The sequence below is a fragment of the Phodopus roborovskii genome, unplaced genomic scaffold (assembly GCF_943737965.1).
Source record: "Phodopus roborovskii unplaced genomic scaffold, PHOROB, whole genome shotgun sequence".
Classification (NCBI taxonomy): Eukaryota; Metazoa; Chordata; class Mammalia; order Rodentia; family Cricetidae; genus Phodopus; species Phodopus roborovskii.
In genome coordinates, this window is record NW_026126433.1 from 23,204,478 (window position 1) to 23,210,476 (window position 5,999).

General features: G+C 40.4%; 1 non-coding gene across 1 annotated transcript; it reads right to left on the reverse strand.

The window, feature by feature from the left end:
- Nucleotides 1-5,310: 5,310 nt before the first annotated feature.
- Nucleotides 5,311-5,414, reverse strand: LOC127223766 (U6 spliceosomal RNA). Its single transcript, XR_007834649.1, has one exon. It is a non-coding gene; the product is annotated as a U6 spliceosomal RNA (small nuclear RNA).
- Between the last annotated feature and the right edge of the window lie 585 nt (nt 5,415-5,999).

Sequence of the window (5,999 nt, forward strand, 5' to 3'; positions counted from 1 at the left end):
TTTTGCAGAATAATTATGGGTCTTACCAAAATACTTCCCCTGTGTAATGTGAGCAAATTTATAAACAGTGACTCATAACCACTTACTACACTAGAAAAAAAAAAAAAAAAATCCAGTGTCACACACAGCTTTTATTCAGGGCTGGTAATGCCTTTCAGAGCTCTCCTTTTATTCCCCACCTCTGCAAACCAATTCTCTTTATGGCTATTAAGTCTGCAAAGCCCAGGAATCCACTGCAGCTCAGTTCACAATAAAAGCAACCACCTGATGTGTGGAACTGTGTGCAAATACCACAGCCCCTGCCCAGGACTGTGCTGACCTGACTCAACAGTGCACACATTAGTGGAATACAATTGTGGGCTTAGGGGTGATTCCAGTTAGCCACTGAGCATGAGGTATCTTCTAATTCCTCTGTTGTTTTGATGGAAAACTGAGTGAACATGAAGCAATGACAAAATGAAGCAGTGAGATCATGAGTCGCCTGTCCACCTAGAATAATTGCCAGTATTTTGTTTTTATCATAACAAACAGAACTAGACAAACCTTTTAAACCATAGTAAACAATATAATTCCAGATACAACACGGTACTGGCCAAGAGTCTTCAATAATTAAAAGCTGCTTTATGAAGGTGAAATTCATTTATGCTGCATCCATCCCTCCACCAGAGTAAAAAGTGTTATGCATTACTTCTTAAAACAAAATAATCTGAGACTACACTTGTCCACCTAGATAATACCCTAGAAGGCATTTTGCCTACCTAATCCCATTTGACACGGGATAAAACTGGAGACCAAATAGATGAACTGAGCTAAAGGGAAACACAGGCAGTGACCATGTGAGTAAATTTGGATAGACCAGAGGTCATATGACTCCCTCTCTTTTCTCCTTCCACACTGGACAGAGTTCATGGCCCTCCTGTCTTCCTTTCTAGTATCTTCTAACCCTGTCCTCATTTCAAAAGACTAACCTATCACCTGTTCTCAAAGGCTTTGAGATTTTTCAGTGAACTATTACATTTAGAAAATAATTTTTTTTTTAAAGTTTTTGGAGACAGGGTTTCTGTGTAGCTTTGGAGCCTGTCCTGGAACTAGCTTTTGTAGACCAGGCTGGTCTTGAACTCACAGAGATCCTCCTGCCTCTGTCTCCTGAGTGTTACCAGGCTTAGAAAATAATTTTTTAAAGATTTATTTATTTATTATTTATACAGTGTTCTGTCTGCATGTGTGTCTACAGGCCAGAAGAGGGTACCAGATCTCATCAGGAGATGGTTGTGAGCCACCATGTGGTCACTGGGAATTAAACTCAGGACTGTTGAAGAGCAGACAGTGCTCTTAACCACTGAGTCATCTCTCCAGCTTCTAGAAAATAATTTTTAACCTGGGTGTAGTAGCATATGTCTTTAACCCTTGTACTCAGGAGGCAGAGACAGGTGGATCTTTAAGAGTTCAAGACCAGCCTGGTCTACATGGTGAGTTCCAGGCCAGCCAGGGCTACACAGTGAAACTTTGTCTCAAAAAAAAGTCAAGAAAAAAAAATTTTTTTTTAATTAGTATGTGGTCTTAAGCCAAAATGCAGCCATGGAGTACAAAGTACACATCACTTATTGAGCAGTCCCTGCTCAATTAGCTTGGGAAACTCACGGATAAACAAAGGTTCCATCTCTGCTAGAGAGTTCCAGGCCTTCCTTGCTGTGTATCTTGTGAGTCTTCAAACGTGCTTATTTTAATTTTGCTTAATTATGACTTCTCTTTTGTTTCTAAACAAAGTATATTTTGCAGAAACCATCATGAAATGACCAGTTTGAGATACCTATGTCATAAGCTAATTCCAGAAACAGAGATGTTTTTATGGTGATGAATGGAATCACCATATATATTAGAATATAAAACTGTTTTCTCATCAAATCAGAAGGGATTCGAGAGTTTGTTCCTTATAATTGTTTTTGAGAAGACACAAAGATGTGGGGGAATTAAATCTTAAGATGTCCTTCTATGCTCTATAAAATGAGCAAAGAGGCCAGGAGACAGGTGGATGCTACCAGTTGCCACTCCCATTACCTTACATCAGTACCAGCTTCCTTGTGGTGATTGATGTAGTATTCACTGGGCACTTGATGCATCCTAGGCTGGGCTGTGTCTTTCATGTTATTTACAACAGCCCTCTAAGATAAAGACTACTACAATGTATACCCGGGTCAGGCTTGTTTCCAGGTCTTTGCTGTTGACCTTACTATGACACACTTCCCTTAACATACCTCAGTCACCTACATTCCAATAATCCAAACATGAGCTGTGCTTTCCCCTTCATTCTACAATCCTAGAGAGCTTCATGCCTGAAGCCAGAGTTCTGCCTGAATTTCAAAGCCATGTCCATCTCCTTTGTTAAATGAGAGGGAGCAGATGCTGCCTGCTTAAACTTTTAGTTAAATCATGATTTCCTATTAGGACAGTGCTCCCAGACTTGCCCCAAGCCCATTGCCGCCATCCCTTACCACTGGCCACTTTGGCAGAGCACTGCTGAGCTATGTGATTTTGAATGGGAAGTATTCTAAATAAGAATGAAGCAGAGAGTCAGACATCGAGGTCAGCGTCTCGATCAGTGACTGACCTCTAAGCATTTTAAAACACAACCTAATTTGAAACTCCTTTATGCTACCTAGTCCCAAATAAAGGCAGACCGTATCCCTTATCCCCCAACAGGTGTGACAGTGGGAACTTGAAACATTGATCTAGCATTTAGTCAGTAGACAAACAGGAATAAAATACATCAGAAGGTGCTAAGCCACAAACATGTTCGTTACAATGGAGATGGGAGAGTAGAGGGTTGTGGAAGCTGATGGTCTTATTCTCACGGGGAGGGGCTCCCAGAGGATGTGCTGCTCTCCATCCATCTTGAGCTAATGTTTACTTTGGTCTGTTTTCGCTTCCTCTCCTCTCCCACTTCCTACTAAACATGTCACATTGACTCCCATTGTGTCAACATTTAAGGGCCTCATTTAGCAGCTACATTGTGTCCACTTCCTGGTGTTACTGAATATGTCACTGTGTTCACTTTCAAAGTAAGTTTGAATTAAACAGTTATTAAACTAAGATGATGCCTGAGTTACCCTCATCCGTATTCCTCTTCCCACAGTCAGTCTCCACACTTCAAATCGAACTATGAGAAACTCAGGCTGCTCAGTGTGGAACCCTGGCTGCTAAGTGCAGTCTTACTCCTGTCTCTCCTTCGGTTACTCCATGAAAAGATGGCAAAGAATGTACTGATCCCACCCACACACCCCACATCAAATCTGTCTTTGGATAAATTCTGGAGTCCCCATTTTCTCCTGCGGTTGACAATTTCCACCCATTTTTTGGGATTTTTACTTAAGTCAGATACTGGATATTCTGAATTGACTTTTACTCAGCTTGCTTAATTGTGCCTTGTTGTTGTTTGTGTTTTCATGGAAAGGAAGCTTCAATTTTTATCTTCTAAGTTTTCCGCAGAGTTTCTCACCTAGCTATAATTATAATTTCTAACATATATCTTTTCTAGTTTCTTAGTTTAGAACCCCACAACCATATCACATTCTTTTGTCTATAAGAAGGTTGAGATTTTAGCTCCTTTTGAGTCTTATTCCTTCTCTTTGCATCTTCTCTATAAAAGCATGAACCTATGGGCAGTACTGTATTCCTTATTGCTTGAGGTCTCTTGAATGCCAAAAACTTTCAAGTATACCACAGAGAGTGGGATGAAGGCTCCAGCCCTCCCTCCTCTGTATTCAAATGCACTGCTGTGTGTCCTTGCATTTCCTCCTAGTAAACAGACAGAACCCATTTCCTAAATGTCTGAACCAGGGAGACATTTTATAACTCAGTTCTTTTGGTGCAACTCAACAAACATAGCAGCATGCTGATTCTAAGCTTAGGCAGCAAGAAACCTTGTAAGACTACTTACTCCCTTTTACCTTTGTCATTCCCATTCATTTAGCCTGCTGGACAATTCTGTCCCTCTCATTTCAACTGAGTTCTTCTTAGACTATGTGAAACCTGAAAACCCCTAAAACCCAAGAGCAATTCTAGTCAAGGTCAAACACAACTACTTTGCAGACCACCCTAGGCAAAAGAGCAATTTTGTCATCTTAAGTAAGTCCCTTACATTTGTGGTTGTTTGTTACACAGCAGTATTGTTGCTATTATGACTGATACAGAGGTTGTCAGTAGCCAGTTGTAGAGGATCTTATATAAACTATCAAGGTACTTAAATTTCATGATTGTGGGAAAAGAATACAACATGATTTGCATTTTGAAAACAGTAACTCTGGCTATAATGTGTAGGCTAAATTGAAAGTAGAGTACAGTTTGGGCTTCTTTTAATACATATACTGTGTAGGAAATCACAATACATGAAAGTAAATAGAGCCAAGAGTTTATATAGGATCAGCCACAAGGAGGGTGTATTTTGAGAAGAGAGTCACAGACAGAACATTAAGAGATAATGATGTAGAAGGTACTCCAGAGGATGAAGATAGAGCAAAGTGGGCCAGGCCTGGTGAAGCACGCCTGTAACCCCAGCTCATGAAGCTGAGGCAAGGATCAAGAGTTCAAGACTAGCCTTGCTATAAACAATTTTGGAGGCAGATTATTATTTGGAGGGACCCTGTCTCAAACAAATAAGAGACAACAAACGAATCAACAAAGCAAGGGGAAGAAGAGGACAAGGAGAATCAGAAACCAGAAAGCCAAGGGGACATTTCAAAGAGAAGGACCAAAGGTATCCATTTGGTCTGAGCTGTCATTAGCATGTCTGTCTACCAAAATTTTAAAGCCAAAGAGGCATCCAAAGATCAAGAACTCAACATTGTAGTGACAACTGCAAAGTTATTTTTCTAAGTGATTTTACATGAGGTGCCCCTGGGAATCTGACAGTAAAGCATAACTTTAGAACACTTCCTAATACATTTAAAATAATAATTTCAAACAAAATCATAGAATGACTTCAAAGTCTAGTGACAATTGAGAGAAAAGACGGGGGAAGTATCTTTGGCTTCCATAATCAGCTCTTGTCTTCTTTTGTCAGGTGGCTTCCTCTTTGAACACTGGAACAGATGCTCTGAAAACATAAAGGCCATCTCTCTCTAGCACAGAGCTCTATGGATATCTGATTGTTTATGACTTTTCAGTCTCATTAAATGCTTTTAAAACAACCCAAGGAGCATCCAGGCCAAATGCACAGGGCCTTCCAGAAGCCTGTGTTTTGATCTTCTGATACAGGCCCTGCTTTAATCTTGCCCTTCAGCAGGACAGAGGTTTTTTTTTTTTTTTTTCCTTTTCGTTTTAGAATGCTTTATGTATTTGAGTGTCATCCTTGCGCAGGGGCCATGCTAATCTTCTCTATATCCAATTTTTAGTACATGTGCTGCTGAAGCAAGCACAAGCAGGACAGAGATTAAGCATAGTTAAACCAGTCTGCTGTGTTAAGGTTGAAAATTTTACTTACTTAACGGAAATACATTACTGAAAGAACTTATTTTACAAGCTCCCCCTTGTAAAGGAGTCTGAAATCAGTGCTCCCAGAATCCAAAGTAATGGATGCTACTATTTAGATCATTAGTACAAGTTGTGCAGTTTTTACCAACACAATAAACCCCAAGCGACTGTGGGCCTGCCTTGAGTGTAATTGGCTAATCATTAAAGGTAGCACATAGTTCTCAGGCTTTGAGAGACCTTCCTGGAGGAGGAAGAAATGGAAGCTATGCTAAAAGGAGGATGTTAGAACCATCTCAAGCCTTATTCTAGGCAAAACTCCATCTAGGTAGGCATCAGCAGCTTCCCAGCTAGTAATGAGAGGTGTTTGCTTAGTTTCACAAGAGAATTAGAACTTCCTTGGCTAGGGTGAGTCGAGAGTGTGTCTCATGCCTTCCATCATCTAAGTCAGTGGTTCCCAAACTTCCTAATGCTGCAACCCTTTAATACAGTTCCTCATATTGGGGTGACCACCAACCATAAAATCATTACTA